The sequence below is a fragment of the Sander lucioperca genome, chromosome 14, assembly GCF_008315115.2.
Source record: "Sander lucioperca isolate FBNREF2018 chromosome 14, SLUC_FBN_1.2, whole genome shotgun sequence".
Taxonomy (NCBI): domain Eukaryota; kingdom Metazoa; phylum Chordata; class Actinopteri; order Perciformes; family Percidae; genus Sander; species Sander lucioperca.
The window spans coordinates 13,054,503-13,073,401 of NC_050186.1; the positions used below are offsets into that span (position 1 = coordinate 13,054,503).

The 18,899-nt window shown below is 41.5% G+C and overlaps 1 protein-coding gene across 3 annotated transcripts in view; it reads left to right on the top strand.

Annotated features, from left to right (window-relative positions):
• The first annotated feature begins 106 nt into the window (after positions 1 to 106).
• LOC116051047 (membrane-associated phosphatidylinositol transfer protein 2-like) overlaps positions 107 to 18,899 on the top strand; it is a 51,411-nt gene continuing 32,618 nt past the window's right edge. The window contains exons 1-2 of one of the 3 annotated variants that reach the window (XM_031301281.2): positions 107 to 495; positions 10,027 to 10,065. The gene's annotated coding sequence lies outside the window, so the exon portion shown is untranslated. Of the gene's footprint in view, positions 496 to 10,026; positions 10,066 to 16,173; positions 16,323 to 18,899 lie in introns of those variants that run through there. The other 2 variants (XM_031301282.2, XM_035991852.1) reach the window with 2 other exon arrangements.

Consider the following 18,899-nt stretch of genomic DNA (forward strand, 5'->3'; position numbering starts at 1 on the left):
CCATAGAGAACATTTCATTAAGCCACCTCCTGAAAAAACATGGGGATCAGTGGAGAGACTTCTCATAATAACATGTTACCGCCTGCAGGCGGCTGAGCGCCGCTGGAGGGCGCCTTTCTCCTTTGGTGTCCGGCAGAAGGATGTCCTGTCTTCTGATGTAACTGTAACCTGTATATATCACCAGCTACCGACAACACAGCGAAGCCGAAACACCGGACACAACAGCCATGTATTGGGCTGATGGTGGAGCAGCAGCGGGACAGATAGGCGGACACACCGGGGATTGAACGCTCCGTGTGGGGGATAACAGGACGGCCAGCGCTCACAATCCACTGTAAAATATAAACACCATCACCGACGCTATCGTCAGGCTTCTCTGCACTGCGATGTGAGCTGGGGAAATACACCTTGAACTGACAACAGCGATGTTGCATTCAGGCGTTATGTGGAGAGCCAGCTGAATAATCGGGACCGCAGATAAACTCAGAGCTGCAGGTGAGTCATGTTGTATACCTAATAACACTGTGTCACCACTAATTAACTCTTAAGATTTCTCATTAATTAGGGAAATTGACGATGCAAATGTTAATTAATTCCCACCATATTTATTTGTGGCAGTGTTTGAGTGAGCTGAAGAGGCCAGGTGGCATCCATCATTGTGGCTTTGCTTTTACCAAAACATCTGATCAATAGTATGATTCTGGTTGTTTGAAGAGAATGCTGTTGTGTGTATGTTTGTGTGCTGTGCAGATATTGAGTCTCATATGTAACAGCCTCTGACACTGAAATTACAGGTTGCATAAACCTCACAGAATATCTTGTACATTTCCTCCAATATTATAAAACACAGACAGACATCTCTGCATGTAACACACCCAATATAATGTAAAATGCCCAATATACATGGGCATTAAACGTCAATATTTCAGTGTGCTTGGCTTTGATTAACCCTCCACCTCCGACCCTCTGTATCCACCATCAAGTACAATGCACACTTCAGACTATACTTGGCCCCAGATTAACTCTGTGATTGCTAGTTTGTCAAAATGTGATTGAAAGCAACCTTATTTAGGAATATGTGCTATGTGAGCACAACATAATTACAGGGTTAGGGTTAGGGTTAGTTACAATCAACTAGATTATGACGCTGAATTCCTCTACAAGACAGGGTCACAAAATGAATAGTCTCACATTTCCAGCTCTATCTCCATAGCTCTGTGGAGAAAGGTCTGGCTACACCATAGATACATTCTGGGATAGGAGAAAAAAACACTCTGGTTTGTTTGCATTTCTTTAAACCAATCACAATCATCTTGGGCGGCGCTAAGCTCTGGACGCAGCGACGGTGGCTCTGCTAAATGGTCTCAGGAAGGAACTGGTTTTGGTGGAACATTTGCACCCCGCAAAAGAAAACGCCACATACAATATTAAAAGAAGTTAACTGTTGACACAATACAGTAACATGAGCTATTTAAATTAGCTGATAAATGGTTAAAATGCAATTGCTCTCACCAGTGTATCACCGTGTGTACTTCGTCCACAGCAATCGCACCAATCGGTCCCAAAACGTCCCAGTTAGAGAATAAATGCCGTAAACGTATTCTTTGTAAATCTTTACAATCATTCCCCGAAAGAACCAAGCAGGCCTGCCTTGTTGCACGATCCACATCTTCTTCATAACTTGCTATTTTCAGCATTTAGCTTGCTAGCTCCAAGTTTGTTGTTGATTCCCAAAGCAAACAGAGTTTGAGAAGGGCAACACAGAGAGAGCGATCAGGAAATTATCCTGGAAATGTACTTATGTTGATCCAGACTACAACATGCAGGACCCACAGTACTTGCTTTTGTAATTAATTTGTGCTAATTTCCAAGTAATTAAACCACTAACAAGACTAATAGTCTGCGGTCATATTAGCGACTCTGTATAGCTGCCTTAAGATAAAGGCTCATGTTAGCAGCAGTCCGTCTGAATTCATCACACATTGTTAGGTCTTTCTTTATTTTCTATGCTCCCTAACTTTTCTCTCATTTTTTCTCTCTCTTTTCTTATCCTCTTTCTGTTAAGCACATTAGAAATTCATTTTACTTGCTCACTCACTTACGGTCTGCTGTTTCTTTGGATTCTTTAATAAATCAGATAAAAACCTACCTGTATAAACAGGCGTTTGGGTGACTGGTATGCACCATGTCTGCACTTTCACTATTATTGTGTAACACTGATTGTGTATCGTGTTCTCACTCTGTATTGGGTTCCTTGTGTTTGCCCCTGTAAAGCACTTTGTGACATAAGTCTGTGAAAATTGCTTTATTAATACATTTAAGTTACTTACATATTTACTTATATGCTGTATAAAACTTGACCTGTCCTTGCTACAACTGTCCTGTACATGCTGTGTCTCTTGAGCTGGAGCTATTCTTAGACACTGAAGGGGAAAACACTAAAGAGGTACTGTTGTCCGTGTGATCTACATTGAGTCTGTAACATATTTAGACCGATGCTGCAGTAAAGCCAAAACCTTCTAGGAAGAACTCTTTTAACCTGGAGAGAGTTTCTTAGCTGGCCTGTCGCCACAAAGCTTCAAGTAATCAGTGTTACCACGTGGGTTCTGTGCGGTACAGCAAATAATTATTCTTAAAGCTTTAGTGCGTAACATTTTGTTATTAATGAACGTCCGTTACATTCAAGCCATTGCCAAATGAGTTGCTAAAAAGCTAATTAAGACTATCAGCTCCACACAACTCTCTCTGGATTTCTCAGTATGACTATGATCAGAAGACTGTGGCATCCGGCGACTTTCCCGCCGCAGAAACTCAAGTGAAGATAATGACCTCTTCTGAAGAGTCCATCATGTTTTTTTAATCCTCCGTGTCCTCCTTGGCTACTAGCAGCTGTGTGGAGGATGGGTGGGGGGGGGGGCGGGGGGGGGGGGTGCGGGATCACAGAAGACTTGTATCATGTGGACGCGCCGACAGTTTTGTTGCCATTACTTAGAATTCCTCATGGGGGGCGACAGAAACTACGCACTCTAGCTTTAATGTAGGCAGTTTTGATAATTTATTTTATTTGCTGATTTCTTTCAACAGCAAATACTGCTTTTTAATGAATGTATACACATATATGAAAACAAGACTAAGAGTCAACAGCCTTTTGAGCTTGACATTAGCATGCTAACGTGCTCATAGTGACAAAGCTAACATGCTAATGTATAGCAGGAGTAATGTTTACTATGTTCTCCATCTTATAGTAGGTGTGGGAATCACCAGAGGCCCCACGATATGATATCACGATACTTATGTCATGATACGATATTATTGCGATTTTAAACATATTGTGATATGCTGCGATATATATTGCAATTTATTACTTTTTTTTCCAACTTCAAATTATGTCCCTAAAGGAAAACTTTATCAACATTTGTTTTATCTAAAAATATAAACTTCTCTGTTTGTTCATCTCACTTCAATTTTATTGTCCAGCCCATCTAGCGCAGTGTTTCTCAAATGGGGGTACCCATTACATACCCCTAGGGGTACTTTGGAGCACTGCAGGGGGTACGTGAGATTTTTAAAAAATATGTTAATTTAAAAATATCTGTCATGCATATTTCCCTGAAAAATTATACTATAAAAGTAAATTAATTTAGTAATGGATTTTAAACATTTGAAGTAGCATTTAAATGTTTTTCAGTTACAAAGTTGTTGTTTAGTTAATCAGACAGTGGTGGTGCAGCGCTGTAATGTACCTCTTTATACAGGCTTTTTTTCCCAAAAAAAATGCTTTGCACTGGTCAAGGGGTACTTGGCACAGAGAATATTTCACAGGGGGTACATTATTGAAAAAAAGTTTGAGAACCACTGATTTAGCGGACTGAAAAAGCAACTGATTTTATAATTGTGGTACCAAAAAGTTGAATTCTGATGTGCAATTTATATAATAAAAGATATATAGAGCGATAAGATATTTGGCGTCGGTGTATCGATGCAGTATTGCTGCGGAAAATATTGTTGTGTCATGGCGGAAGTTGTTTCATAGCAGCTTCACTGTCACTAAACCATCTGAGCCACTGTGTAATGTACTGGTCCTGTTTCTAGGGCTGCAACTAACGATTCCTTTCAGTATCGATTAATCTGCCTATAATTTTCTTGATTAATTGTTTGATCTGTAAATGTCCAAAAATAGTGAAAAAAAAGAAATGTCCATGCCAGTTTTTCAAAGTTCAAGGTAATGTCTTTATGTCAAACAAAAAAGTCAACAAAAACAAGTTACTATGTGTGATATAAAACAGAAAAGAGCAGGAAACCTCCATGTTTGAGAGGCTGAAAACCATTTTTGCATGAAAGATCACTGCTTAACGATGAATCAATGATCAAAATAGTTGGGGATTATTTTTCTGCTGATCGACTAATCGTTCGATCGACTTCAGCTCCACCGGTTTCCTCCCATTTCAGGTTCAGTGTGCATGATTTTTAACGTGTGTGGTTTGGAGTGAAATAAGATGGAGCCTCGCAGGATCTGATTGTCAGGCCAAAATGATTAGGTTTGCTTTAATGAATGCTGTTAGGAAGTGGCCACTGCAAAAAGAATGAGTCATGGTATTGATTGCCACCGCCTTCTTCACTTCCTCCTTCTCCCTAGCCTCCTCTCTCTCTCTCTGTCTTGTCCATCCATCCTTCCTTCTCGTTTCCTTTATCTCAACCCTTGAAATTCATCCTTTCTTGCCATCTCCTCTTCACGGGACACGCCATATTTTTACCCCAAAGATACGTCAGACAGGATTGTGAGGAGATGTGGCATGCAGCCGAGCTGAGCGTTGCATACCAATAACGGCATGACTCGCTCAGCGGTACAGTCTGGAGGAGGGAGGAGGGAGGAGGGAGGAGGGTTGGTGGTGAGGAGCTGATGAGAAGAGTTGAGGAAGGGAAGGGAGGGGGATCTTGTCACGAGATGCCACGTCATCACAGTGTGTGGAATCTATTTTTAGCAGGGTAAACAGAGGGATTCCAGCCCACTGATCATGGCTTCACAGTCAGGACTGTGTGGTGGGAGGCTGGAGACGCTCGGATGTGAATGAACAACGCTTTGTATTTAGTCCTGACTGTCTTGCCCCCCCTCTTCCTCCCACCGCCTCAGCCTGTCAGGGAGACACACTTCACCACAATTAGGCCGTCTGTCGCTTTCTCCTCCTCACTCTGCTTCACATGCAGGCACATATGCACTGTGTCTCTCATATGGAGTACTGCAAGCATACCGGTGGTGAAAAATAACCAATAATAACGAGAGGGCTCACTTTATTTGTGAAGCACTCAAAGAGCTTTAACAAAGGACATGAGAGACTGTAATAAAATTAACCAGTAAAAAGTAAAACCAGATAAATATGGTAAAATAATACTTTACTTAAGGCTTTGGATGCTTCCTGCACACAGAACAAGCTGTACAGAGCTCAACAGTGTGGTTCTGGAAGTGAAAATCCCATTCATTCCTTCATAAGGATTTAGATCTTTGGCTGTAATGTCTAAACCAGGGGTCTTCAAAAATGTTTATGCCAGGGACCCCTTAGCTCAAAGAGAGACCGTGTAGGGACCCCCTACTGCATATATTGTAAACAATTGAGTTGCATATTAAACTGGGCCGAATGGATGAAAAAAAAACATACATGTGGAAGCCACAGTGAATCTTGAAGCCTAAATGTAACTATATGGCTACCATAGTGGCTACCTTACCTACAGTAAGCTTATCTTCAGTGTGTCATTTTTTATCTTTGCTATTACGTCATATGTTAGATTCACATCGATGTATATTATTTTCAGACATATTTCATTTTTGAAAAAATAAACTTTCAAAAGAATATTTTTTTAAGAATTTGGCGGCCCCCCTGCAGTAACTCTGAGGACCCCCTAGGGGTCACGGACCCCCTATTGAAGATCTCTGGTCTAAACCGTCCAAGGTAGACTGACCACGAGCGCCGAGGTTGTGAAACGAAGGTTTCTGCTCCTGTAGAAGCTAGAAGTCCAGGGTATTCCCTAGAAAAGTAGTTTAGAAAAGTAGGGGACAGTCACAGCAGCATTAATGTAGAGCCCAATAGTTTCTGTGATAACAGAATCAAGGATGGAATCGTGAAATTAAGAATTTAAAAAAGCTAAAGCTATATCAGATTCCATAGGGCCCTACGTTATGAAATTGTGTGCTAAAAAACATAAAAATACATTCCCATACGTCTCACATACACATACATTGCGATGTGATGGAGAAGTACTACATTACCCACAATCCTAAGTGTAACAGCGACATCTCTGGTTGAACTCGCTGTTACCATGGAAATGTTTACCGCACCTGGGAACAGCTATAGCTAGCTGCTACCACTGAAGTCTATGATTGTTTATGTACACAGTCTTGTACCTTTGCCTTTTTTCAGTTCTCAAAATGTTCTTCTCCACCGAATACATTGTTTTATGGTCATGATTCACCTCGTAGCTGGTTGTCTTGGTTCCAGGCTTGAAACTCAATAAGAGATATTCAATTAAATTCAAATATTTTTTTTTATCCCCTGGGGGCAAGGAGTAAATAAATATAATGAAATACAGAAGAGCAGCAGCAAGAAATGTTCAATTTTTGTAATAATAAAATTGACTGTCTGACACAACAGCGTGTTTGTTAAGAAAAGAAAAAGAAAAGAAAGAGAGAGTAAGTGGGGGAAGGACGGAGAGAGAAGGTTGGCCTTGCCGGCGTCCAGAGCGAAGCTACTCAAATGCAGAGAACAGAGCATGGGAGGGGTCCTTTAGGGTGCTGCCTGTTTTTAGTCTGCTGCTCACAGAGGGTGAATGAAATGGGGAAAATCACTTCTGGAACCAGAGTAGGGCTGGGCAATATTTCAATATTATATCGATATCGTGTTATGAGACTAGATATCGTCTTAGATTTTGAAGAATTGTAATATCGTTACATGGTAAGTTTAGTCTTTTCCTGGTTTTAAAGGCTGCATTACAGTAAAGTGATGTCATTTTCTGAACTTACCAGACTGTTGTAACTATTCTATTATTTGCCTTTAACCACTTAGTCATTATATCCACATTATGATGGTTATTTATCTAAAATCTAAATGTGGAAGATATTTTGTGAAAGCACCAATTGTCAACCTTACAGTATCGTTGCAATATCGACATTGAGATGTTTGGTCAAAAATATCGTGATATTTGATATTCTCCATATCGCCCAGCCCTAAACCAGAGCCGTTCAAAAAGTGTGCGGCCACTGTTAAGCTCCATATAGACTCACATTGTCAGGGTTAACAGCGGACAGTCAGATGGTGCCCTTGCAAGAACGCTTTAAATATAGATTAATACCTCCATGACGTCCCCAGTTACTCCGGGGGAGGGGAGGGGTCATGTGAGACCAAGGTTGGGGAGTGGGATTGTTCTGACAATCTAAAAGCCGTCACGTTTGGCCACGTTTGTGGTGCTCTTGGAGTGTTTTTGAGCACTTACTCTAATTAACAATCCCTGGGCTTTGTTCAGGTCCAGCGAGGCGTTGTGTCCTCATCAAATATTCAGACGCACACACATATTCAGTGGTATGAAAGAGGTACAGCAACCTGCTTACCTGACACTTACAGCATCCTTCTGTTAGTTAAAACTAATCTCTGTGCATCTGTTTGCTCAGAGATCAGACTGTGAGGTGGTCTCGTGAACTAGGGCGTGGTCAATTTATTCTAGATCACGGTTTCATACTACGTGGTACTGGGTTATTTTGACCAAGTACCGATACCCAGCCCTAATATTTTGGCCATAAAACAAAGTAGTGGACAAATAAGAGTAAAGGAATTTACCAAAGTTGTTACAATATGTTAATTTCATATTTCAGTCTTGACCGAAACATCAAAATTGCTGCTAGCTAACTGTTGTGTAACATCTGTGTAATGATTTCATGTGAGTGAGTGATACATCTTCCTCTTTCACAGTCAGACATTATAAATGTGAGTAATCAAGAGATGGATCTGTAGTCTTAATAGATGCTAAATCTCCGTGATGAATGAAAGTGGGGGAAAGGACCGTGTGTTACTGCAGTCTGGCTCGTGACTGAGAGCGTACCCTGTGTCGCCCACGCTACACTGGCCTCAGAGGCCTGGAGTCGAGCCAAACAAGTAATGTATTGGCCCCAGAAGTGGAACTTCCCCCTCTTTTAATCTTTGGGCCTTCAAATCTCCTGCCTTCCTCTGCTGTCCTACAGTTTCTGTGTCTACATCTCCTGAACAGCAACCCTCCTCTCTTCTGTCTGCCTTCACCTGCTTGACCCTCTTGTTCCTCTGTGTAGGTGTGTGTATATGTATTAGTGCTCAGGCGTCATGTCTCAAATTTAAAACTAGGGGTGCACCGATCCAATATTAAGATCGGATATCGGTCCTGATATTGACAAAATAGCTGGATCTGGGATCGGAAAAATTAACAGATCCACGGGCCGATCCAGTTTTGTTTCGTTTTTTCCCTCTGTCGCACGTGTGCTGCATGCTGGAGGAGTTGAGTGTACAAATAAATAAGAATTCAATACATTACATCTATGTCTTAGTTAGGAAAGTAATGTTTAGTTAAGAAAGTCCGGTCTCTTCCACATGGTGGAAGGAAGGTATAAGGTTGAAGGTATAGAGTGTATTATTAATTCAACGACGGTATCGGCTCGGTATCGGGTATCGACAGATACACAAAGCCCAGGCATCGGCATCGGTATCGGGACTGAAAAAGTCGGATCGGTGCATCCCTATTTAAAACCACAAGCCATCATATTTGTGTCTCCTTTTCTTCTTCCACTCCACTACTCTGCATTTTCTCCATTTCCTGAGCCTCCATTAGTTGAAGGCGAGGCTGTAAGTGGTTAAATGATGTGTTGATAGAGTTAACTGTGAGTTGCTGAAAGTGGGTGCTGCTGTTTTCCTCCTACTGGCTGACTTCAAACATTTAACTTCAAATGTATTCATCGATGTCTGTGATTGTCTCTGATTGTCTCTGATTCTGTTTGGTTACGTCTGGTTTTGTATCTGTTACACATAGATACTACTACTGTATATAGTGTTGCTGTTTAAAGGGCTTTCTGCTGTCTTCAACAACAAAAAAAACAGCATCGTAAAAGCTGTTCCTGTTGCTGTCTTTAAGCTTTTAATGACAAAGTTGTTTATTTGATTGTCTAAACCAAACAGCAGGAAACTAGCAACATAAATCAGAATTTCTGTTTCTTCATTCCTCAAATGTTTGTTTAAAGGTGAGCACCATGATAAGTGAAGCAATCGAAGGCCCTGATGGACGGTGCGAGCGATGATTAGCCCTCCCTCCCCCTCCCTCCTCAGACAGTGATGCATCGCCGCAATTTACCAGAACGCAGCAAAGCAGAGCAATTTGAGGAGCATCAGAACTAACCCCTGACAGCAGCCCCATCACGCTGCTCTCTGCCTGCCCTCCACCACCACCGCCGCTGCCACCCTGAGCTAAAAATAGCTCGTCCTCTCTCTCATCACCTAGCCATCACGTCAGAGTTCACTCTCATTTGCTGCCCGCGCCTCTTTTTATGTTGTGATATTTTGACAGTGTCAGATGATTGCTTTAGCTGTGGGGTGAGCATGTTTGGCATCCAAGAGACGTTCAGCTAATTTTATACACAGGAATCTTTCCGTTTTTAAATAAGGTGGAGGTTTCTTGATATATTGTATTCTATTTTATTCATATTCTGTGGCAGTCCTGTTGCGTTTCTTGGTGTTTGTCAACCTGGATTGAGGAAGGAAATTGTTTCGTAACATGACTTCTGGTATTTATGGAATATTATGAAAGAGCTGTGTGTGTGTGTGTGTGTGTGTGTGTGTGTGTGTGTGTGTGAGTGTGTGTGAGTGTGAGTGTGTGTGTGTGTGTGTGTGAGTGTGTGTGAGTGTGAGTGTGTGTGTGTGCGTGTGTGTCTTAAGCTCTGAATTCGTCATACTGTGCATGCCTTATTAAATTAACATTAGCAGAACATCTTTGAGTCTCATCTCGGCTGTTTCTCATTCTCAGGAAGAAGTAGTGGAAACCAGCGCTGGAGATGGACTGCAGGTTAGTGACAACATCTCATATCTGTAGTTTTGGTAAACCAAGCAGTTTCTGTCAGCTTAGAAGTGTTAAAAGAAGTATTTACGTAGATCCTTTACTTAGAATAGAAGAACCAATCCAACGATGTAGAAATACTCCATTACAAGTAAAAGTCCTCCATTCATTCATCCATTCATTCATTCAAAATCCGACTTTAGTATTAACAGCAAAATGTACTTAATGTACTCATACTGCAAAAAAAAGTCTATATTTCTTAAACCAGAGGTCAGATTCCTGTTTATGGAATAGAAAGTCACTTTGTCACTTATCATTTAGACTTTTTAGGATTCTCCAGCAGTGGTGAACGTATTCAAATCCTTTTACGTAAGAAAAAGGAGCAACACAACAGTTTCCAGTTTACTCCATTACTTGTAAAGGTTTTGCATTGAAAATGTTCCTTAAGTAGATTTTATCAAGAGAGTAGAACACTGACCCCTGTTAGTGTTAAACTGTTTATTATATTAATTAAGTTTAGGTCAACATTGCTCTGTAACTGACATTGATGACTCTTGTCTTCTTGTGCTACTGTTACACTATATTAACACTATAACTTTGAGTACTTGAGTAAATGCACCTAAACCTTCCACCACTGCAGCTGAGATTACTTTGAACCATTTCACCTCACCATCCGGAGTGATAATGAAATTGAATCTCAGCTGAAGTGAAAAATAAATATAGAAACCTGCTGGGGATTTACCCAAAACACATGCTGCAGCAGCCAGCGCGATGTCCAGAGAAAATGCCGTCGGTAACATCACAGGAGCTGACGCACGGTAACCTGTAACCCAGGCCTCTGTTTGATATGTGCAGGATGAGTAACAGCAGGAGTGTCTGGTGAGGAAAGATGTGTTTGACAAGATCACAAATTAACAGCCGCGATAGCAGCAGATGTTCACGTTGTGTAGCAGGACTGTGGTGTTTAGGGGTTGATTCTGTTAGCGTATGTTCTGCTGATGCTCAGATAGTGTGTGTGTGTGTGTGTGTGTGTGTGTGTGTGTGTTGGGCGGAGTACCCGTCAACAAGACATTTCATTCTGACGATGTACATCCCTGCAGCTCCCAGATAAAATCAGAGGCTAAGAGCGAGGAGGATGCTGCTGCACAAATCTCAAAAGCTCATTCTCATTCTCAGCCTCCCTTCTTGTTCCTTGGTATGACGGTAAATTTAATCTCGGTGCAGGTTCCCCTCTTGCGATCCGTTGTAGTAAATGTCTTCCGGTTCATCCTCAGAGCTAAAAAAGGCCTCACAAACTCTCGATTCTTGGTGGTGCTGGAGATTGTGTTTGAAATGTCCCTAAAGACGAAGAAGCAGGCAGCAGCAGCAGCAGCGACACAATCCCCTGTAGAACATGTCTGGCTGCAGGTGGGGTATTTTTAACCTCAAACCCACTGAGACGCGTCGGCTGGATGTAATTAAAGTGACGTTTATAAAGCGTAGACATGCAAGTCACAGAGTTTATCCTACGCTCGCAGCGCTCACTCAGTGCACATCAGGTCTCATTCAAAGAAAGAGCTTCAGTTTGTGTCTCTGATGTGTTAACAGATTTTTCTCTTACCGCTGTTTTTAAAGGTTTTTCCAGAATCCTTAACAGTTTGACATTTTAGGAAATGCACGTATTCGTTTTGACGAGATGATTAAGTGTAGTGTCGTTTTAACTAACTCTTGACGAGAGTTAGACGACAAGATTGATAGCACTCTCTTGTCTTTCTGTTAAATGTGAAGCTAAAGCCAGCAGGTTAATAGCTTAGCTCAGCAAAAAGAAACAGCTAGCCTGGCGCTGTTCAAAGCTAACACAACCCTCCTTCCACGCCCCTCAAAGCTCACTAATGGAATGCTGCAGGAACGAATTCCTAAAACTCGGAAAATTGGTTGGCATTTTTGCACTTCTGGTTCCCTCGTCTCGACGATGGTCAATGGTTTTCTTGAAATAAGGTCTGTGGTTAACACAAACTTAAGAGATTTTTACCACGACATAAAATATGACGGCAAATACCACGACTTGTGAATTTTTAAGCTTTTACGTGTCTTAAAAAAGGTCTGTTGCAATTTGGCTAAATGAGACTAAGAGAGGAGACACACCAAGCCGATAATCGGCCGTCGGACCGTCTGGCGAGGTCGGTGACTCGAGTCTGTTCGGTGTGTCCGTGCCGTCGGCCGTCCGAGGAGCCGTCGGCCTTCATTTGGGCCGACCCGACATGTTCAGTCGGAGACAGGACAGTCGGGACTCACCCGGAAATGGGGAGCGGATGAGTTTCTCAAAATCTGACGAAAATCTTTTAAACTGACCTTTGTCAATCTGAAATGAAGACAGATTCAACAACTGCACGGCCTATTTCTCGCTTAAAATGTTTTCAGAAACACGTTTCGGTGAACTATTTTAGTACAATATGAGATCGTATTCTGACAGTCTGGCTGTTAATTTATGGAGAAAAAAGAACCACGTGACACGTTCGTCCAATCAGCTGCCGGTTTTCATTTTCTGGGAAACAATCGGACTGTTAATGGAAACAATACAGAGCAGCGCCGCCTGCTGCTATGGAGACGTATTACATTTCGCACACGCGCAGAGCGTACGCTCAAGTCGGCGTCTCTTCAGTGCGTTCCGAGGCACTTTTTGGACCTCGGGGACCCGACTGATCAGTCCGACTGCCTTTTCTGCCGACGGCCGGCCGTCTTTTTGGTGTGTCAGCACCTTAAGGATTGTCAAAAGTCGTCACGCTGAACACGCAAAATCATTTGGAAGCTACTGCTGGTGACATTGAAGTCATGCGACCGTGGTGTAGTTCCTTTTAAAACAGGGGTGGGCAATTCATTTTCCCAAGAGGCCACATGAGAAACAGGGACTGTTGTGGAGGGCCGGACCAACAGGCTAAACTCAGTTCTTCTCAGTATTAATTTTATTGCGCCTGGAAAGCGGCACGTTCTCAAACTCCTCTTTTTTCTCTGGGCATATTAGCGCAGCAGACTCCACCAAACACTCTTTAATAAACTCCCCTTCAGAAAATGGCAATTTTGTGGGATATCACAAAAGCTGTTCTTGACTGCTGCATCCCTGGATGCGTTGTTGCTTTTGCAGCTTAACTAGCAAAGCTTCAGCTGTCCGTGGCCGCTCTGCATCAGTCAAGCTGTTGTATTTCTCTGCGTGTTTAGTATTGTAGTGGCGATTCAAATTATAATCCTTCAACACAGCGATCTGTTCTCCGCAAACTAAGCACACGGCTTTACCTTTGACTTCAGTAAATAAATACTTAGAAGTCCATGTTTGATTAAAAACTCGGCACTCTGTATCGACCTCGCTTTCTTTCCCATGAGCTGACATTTTTTAGGGATAACAGCTCATTCACGTCCATGCTAACGTCTCTTGTGAGCTCAGTTCGCGGCTTGCCGACACATTGCAGTTCATCTTCTTCTACTTCTTTCTTTTTTTTTTTTTAAAGATTATTTTTTGGGCATTTTAGGCCTTCGAGTACTAAACCTCTATATAAGTGTGCCCGCTTTACCAACTGAGCTATCTGGGCACCTTGTACTTCTTTTTAATTGCGACTTGCAGCCAGCCGGGGCCCATACAATGCCCAGGTCTGCTTTAAAGCCTAACGTTAGCTTTTTTACTTCTGGCGATTACATTTACATATCAATAATCATAAAAGTTTTGTTCATTTGTGAAGATTATCTTGTACAACGTGCAAGTAATTAAGAGCAAAGGAAACGAATCAGGTTAGCCATGAAATATGATCAGGAACTCATTTTTCTGATTATTCCGACTCCATATGAATGCAACCTCATCTTGCTAAATAATTTATGGAACCGCCCCGTGATTCGGAGCCGCTCCAAAATGTTATGGGTTCTTTCATGCTACACTCTTCCATAAAGTTTCATAAATATTGACGCAGTAGTTTTTTTTTTCTCCTCTGTGACAGTAAACTGAATATCTTTGAGTTGTGGACAAAACGCGACATCTGAGGACGTTATCTTGGGCTTTTGGGAGACACTGATCCACATTTTTCACAATTTAATGACATTTTAGAGACCAAACAACTAATTGAATAATCGAGAAAATAATCAACAGATTAATCGACTATGAAAATAATCGTTAGTTGCAGCCCTACATGTAGCAAGGGGGCCGCAGGTCGGAGCCGAACCCGGGCCCGCTGCATCAAGGAGTGAACCTCTATATATGGTCACCGGTTCTACCAACTGAGCTATCCAGGCGCCCAAATTGAAGTAATTTAAGTGTAGAAAAAAGCTGCTGCAGTATCCACATGTAAATGTAGATTGTAGCCACTGAGGTACTCGAGGGGCGTTGCAGCTACAGTCTGGAATGAAGGCGCACAGTTTTGCTCATTTACTGATTTGTTAGTCAAAAGAAAAGACTTGTGTTTGCGCCGCTCAGCTGGCTCATTCAAATTCTGTGGGCGACGCAGGTGATAAAAATACACAGCAGATATGAGCGGGATGGTCACGACACCCTGCAAAGAAGATGCATAATCATCAGAGCAGGTGATCTGCCGCTGGGAGCAGAGATAAAAGTGATTCATGCACATGTCTCTACTACACCTCACTTTCAAACAGTACATACTCTAGGATCACATTTAAAAATAAACATGTTTGAATTTAGGCGTTTAGGATTTGTGTGGATGTGTCAGCAGAGCTTTGCTGGGTGCTTTATAGTTTATGTGTTATACTGAGTTCAATATTATATTAAGTATATTAAGTATTTATAACTATTCTTGATCATAGCTTCCTCTTGAAAAATGAGACGAGAACTGCAACAATGAATAGATTAATTGTCTAGTTTAAATCATTTTATTTAAGCAATAATGCTAATTTCCAGGTTCCAATTATGGTTCCAACTTTGAGGATTTGTTGTAAAATGACGATCTTTGGTTTGGGCTCTTGGTCGGACAAAACAAGACATTTCAAACCAGCAATTTGGACTTATTCCCTGTAGTATTTTGGCATTTTGTAGATGAATCAATCAATTGAGGAAGTAATGGGCAGACAATAATTAGAGTAATTTCTTAAAGCAATAAAGCCCAAAATGTCTCTGGTTCCAGCTTCACAAATGTGAGGATTTAATGTTTGTTTCTGTTTTATATAATTAATGTCATGATGACAAAATTAATATCTTGACAAAACAAGACATCTGACAACATTCCCTAAACTTGTTTTCTTTGGAATTGTATAGAGCATTCGTTGCCCACTTAATCAGCTAAAAAATGTTTTTATAACTATTTTGAATAATGTGGCATGTTGTACAGACAGTTTTTTTATTAAATATGTGGCAATTAAATAATGATAGAAAAGGAATCATTTAACAGGATATATAGAAGAAACAGAAATAAGTAAAAACACATCAAATAAACAAGTAAAATGAAAACTCTTCATAAAACAATATTGTACATTCACTTGTACATTCATTTGGTTTATAGTTAGTCTTAAATATATATATATATATATATATATATATATATATATATATATATATATATATATATATATATACATATATATATATATATATATACATTCTATCAAAAAGAATTTTTTTTGGAAAGATTTTTCTATGTGTATGTGGAATTTTTCCGTTAAGAATAATAGCAATTAAACACAGAGACTTAATGTAACTTGTATTCTTTTCTCTCTTGTTGAAAAGACATTCCTGTGTATCTATCCAAAACTAACTTTATAAGGGAAACTCACATGGAGAACAGCTTCTGGCCTCAGCGTTAGAGAACGATGCTCACTGAAAAGGCAATCAATCCGGTGGGCTGCACCACCGACTTGCTGCATCACAACAAACTCCACCAATCGGGCTTCAGCCTCATGCGTCTCCATGGTGACAGAGCTTCCACAGTCCTGAGGAGGTGGAGACAGCGAGGGAGTGTGAGAGGGGGGAGGGGGGCAGAACAGAGGTGGATGGGGGAAGAAGAAGAAGAAGAAGAAGAAGAAGAAGAAGAAGAGGAAGAGAGGGAATCGATACCTTCTCTTATTTCACAGTGAGGATTTAAAAAGCAAAGCCCATTCCCAATCGGGGGGGGGGGGGGGCAAGCCAGCGGTGGATTGGCTGACAGCAGACGGCCGACGAAGGAGCGACGTGCAGGGATGGGGTGGAAGGATCCCTGGGCTGCTGGTCTCTGTGGGACCAAGATCTGCAGTGGCCCCTAAAGCCTCTGCTCAGTGGATCAGTTGGGTAGCTGTGCTTAGGTGTTTCCTTCTCCACGGTAAACTGCTTTCTTTCACCTGTACATTTCAAAATACTGCCTTCAGTTGCAGGTGTTTCCCTTATTATGAAAACACAGGTCAATTAAATGATGCATGCCTGTTGGACGCTAGTCCAGACTGATGGACAGACGAGGAGGTTGAGGATCTGCAGGTGGCTGCAGTTTGAGGTGGGGACTATAGGCGGCTTTGTGATTTTCCTGCAAAGGAAAAAATATAAGTGAGACAAGCGATGGATTAATGTGTGGGATTTATTTGTAAGGATGGATGAAGTGAGTTGTTGCAGCGAAGCTTCTTGTCGTCTTGTGCAACACGTTTTAATGATTATGTTGGGTGGTTGTGATGTGCTGCACGTTCAGTGAGTTTTTCATCTTTTCATCAGAGTATGCTGATGGGAGGAAGCTGTGAGAATCTATCACTATAGGAGGCACAGAAAAGACATTAAATAACATTTGAAACAGATCATCTTTTGCCAAATGTTTTGCTCTAAATATTTTGTAGGTGTTAAGTGCAGTTTAGCCACAGCAGCTGATGATCACTGCATGTTAGTCAGCTGATTTTCATGAGATTTAAAGTACGCAAAAAGAGCGTACAGTACAGTACCTGACTCTTGGGATTACGTGAAACTGAGAAAATACACTCAGTGTGTTTGTCGTTCTCGGCCCGCCCGTGTGCGCGGCAGACGTCATCTAATTCATTCCACATCATCCAGATGTGAAGAATGTCGTGGTGTGTTTTAAATCCATGTGTGTGTGTGTGTGTGTGTGTCCTGTCATTATCAGAAGCAGAGATGAATCCCTTCAGGGGATCTTGTTAGCGCAGCTAGACTCAGGTAGTTTTTCTAACCGCTGAAGAAGCGAATCAGATGCATCCTGGTGCATCACACTGTGATGTGTTACAAAGACATGATGGGTTGGCTTTTTGCGCTTAAATTTGCTGCTCACAGTGTGACAGATACATATGGTTCATATATATACTAAACATGCAGTATTTATATGTTTTTTTCCCCTTGTGTCCTCATGATTATGATAATTCATTGGATATGCATTCAGCCAATATGTTCTGAGGACTTTAAAGTGGCTTTGATTTTCATAAATTAAACATGACCGACACACATTAAACAAGGACTTCACACGTTTCCACGTCGTACAACGCTCATGCACGCCAGGGAATAACACAAACTTCACATGTTCAACATGATCTTATGACGAGATCCATTAGAGGAATTGTTTTTGTGCCTTGAACTGCTCGATTCACCGAAATAACGTATGAAAAAGTTTTAATATCCCCCCCCACAAAAAGAGACTTCTTTCTTTCAGTTCAGTGTGCAGAATTAATTATGAGCATGAGGCCAGAGGCCATCTGGCATATATCTATAGTGCTATATATATTAATGGTAAACAGCAGGAATTGGATACATGCTAACAAACTAATATCCAGAATGAGGGAACTTCTCTGCGCTCTTTATGCTAATATTACTTTTGATGCTAACATCTTTTTATGCTAATGTTTTTTTTTGAGGAGGGCTTCTGCCCCCAAGTGGCCAAGAAAATCAGTTATTAAAGGTTTAAGGGAGGGTGTTGACCTGCCTCCTCAACTAGTGTTGTATGTAGCCCTGCACACCATTACACGTGGTTTAATAATACGTAATGATAACTTTTGCATCTCTGCAGAACATAGATCTTTTTTAGAGCAGTGGTAGCTGCAGAAAAGCTTGCAAAGGGTAGAGAGGTGCGTAAATATCCAGCTCCAGAGATAAGTGGTCAACATTCAGTCTGAAACATCCACAGTCAGTCTCTACGGTGAGACACAGGGGATGCGTTTAATGTGAAAAGGTGGACGGTAGGGTGCATTTTTCAGGGGGTCGGTTGAGCAGAAAGTCGCCCTACGGGAACAAGCTGCTGGCAGGCGGTGCTGTGTTTAATGGACCAGAGCTTTTTTCCTCTGAGTCGGTTGCCTCGGTGGCAAATTTGGTGCAATTTAACTGAAGGCTTTCTGCCATCACACAGGACTGTGAGCGAAGGCAGCTTGCGGCCAGGCACCCTCTTAGTGGTGCAGATGAGACATTTAGTTTCTCTGCGGAGGCGACACTGACTGTGTTTTTCAACTGCGAGCTCAATTAGGAGGCCTTCAAATATAACTAGGAGACTAAAGGATTGTTTGAAATTTCCCAGTGAAAGACAATCTCCTGTTGGATTATATTGAAAATGTTTTCACACAATCGCGGCAATTTGAGCCACCCAGCAGTGCTCGCAGTTTTCTATAGAGGCCAATCTTCCTGTATGATTGGCTTCATGCTTTATTCCTAATGCCATAATATGAGGCGCAAACATCATCAGTTAAATGGATTAGAGTGGAAAGAGGTACACAGGGAAAGCAGAAAGCTAATTTCCTCCCTGCTGCAGTTTGTTTGCTTTGTGGGAAATTGGCCATAAGCCCAAGGGAACTTTGTTTAGGTTTGAAGCAGTGATGGTCATTCCCAAAGTAATTAGAGGGAATGGTGCCATTTTCAGAAAGAGTTATTGAAGGAGATGAAAAGCATTACATCAGATGTTGATAAAGTGCTTCCTGTTATTCTA